Source organism: Silurus aristotelis (genome assembly GCF_946808225.1).
Source record: "Silurus aristotelis genome assembly, chromosome: 26".
In the NCBI taxonomy this organism is placed as follows: domain Eukaryota; kingdom Metazoa; phylum Chordata; class Actinopteri; order Siluriformes; family Siluridae; genus Silurus; species Silurus aristotelis.
This window is the reverse complement of record NC_139599.1, coordinates 5,870,595-5,871,486: the sequence shown is the minus strand read 5'-3', so window position 1 is coordinate 5,871,486 and position 892 is coordinate 5,870,595. Positions and strand designations below refer to the sequence as shown.

Below are 892 nucleotides of genomic sequence, written 5' to 3'. Positions count from 1 at the left end.
TTGACAGCTAACTGTACACACAGCTCACCTTTCACACCATCTGGAAGACCAGGACACAATCCTCTGTATGTGGAAGACACTATGAATGGTGCTATCACAATGCTTTATTACTACTGAATGCATATGTAATGATGTTTGTTTCTAAGAACCGAACAGTAACCAACTACTAGTCAAGGTGTAATGGTAGAACTTGTGAAATGTAATGAAAAACATGCAATGAACATTTTCCAGAATGTAGAAATATCATAGGATTTCTAAATTGTACAGCACCAACAGTATTCCAGCTTACTTAAAACGTGTATATGCACTTGTACATTGTTAATCTAGTTATTATTATTAATAAACAGACACTCAAATGTATTTTTCTTTGAAATTACAGTTGCACACCCCCACCCAAATGACTACTACTCTCCTGAAGTTTTATAATCCAATTTCATTAGATTGGATTATTGGTCATATAACTTCATTATATTGTTAATATTAACATGATTATTTTATTTTTGGGTGTTCCAAATAATGACATGAAATCATTGGGTTACTGCAAAGTGATTGTTAATAAAGCAACAAAAATGTTTCATATACAATAAGACCCACATGCTGCTAGACATTTTTATACAAATTTCATCCATCCTTTTACTACTGAAGTAAAAGGACACTTAATCTAATCATATCTTAATTAGTTTCAAAGACAGCATGAGCTATAAACAAACTTCAAAACATTAAACACCAACTAGACATCCAAGCTTAACAGCATCACACCTACCCTGTAAACCAACCACTCTTACGCCACATTATCAATTGGATATCTCATTAAAAATAGACCTATCCCAAGTGACAAAAAAACAATTACTGGATGAGTTGTGGGTAAATGTTAGGAGACCAAAAAAACCTT

At 32.7% G+C, this 892-nt stretch overlaps 1 pseudogene across 1 annotated transcript in view; it reads right to left on the bottom strand.

Moving 5' to 3' along the window:
* Positions 1 to 535: 535 nt before the first annotated feature.
* The window catches only part of LOC310720714 (polyubiquitin-C pseudogene), a 3,535-nt pseudogene continuing 3,178 nt past the window's right edge, over positions 536 to 892 (bottom strand). The window contains exon 2 of the transcript XR_014538287.1: positions 536 to 892. This exon is cut by the window's right edge and continues 1,739 nt beyond it. The product of XR_014538287.1 is annotated as a polyubiquitin-C pseudogene (transcript).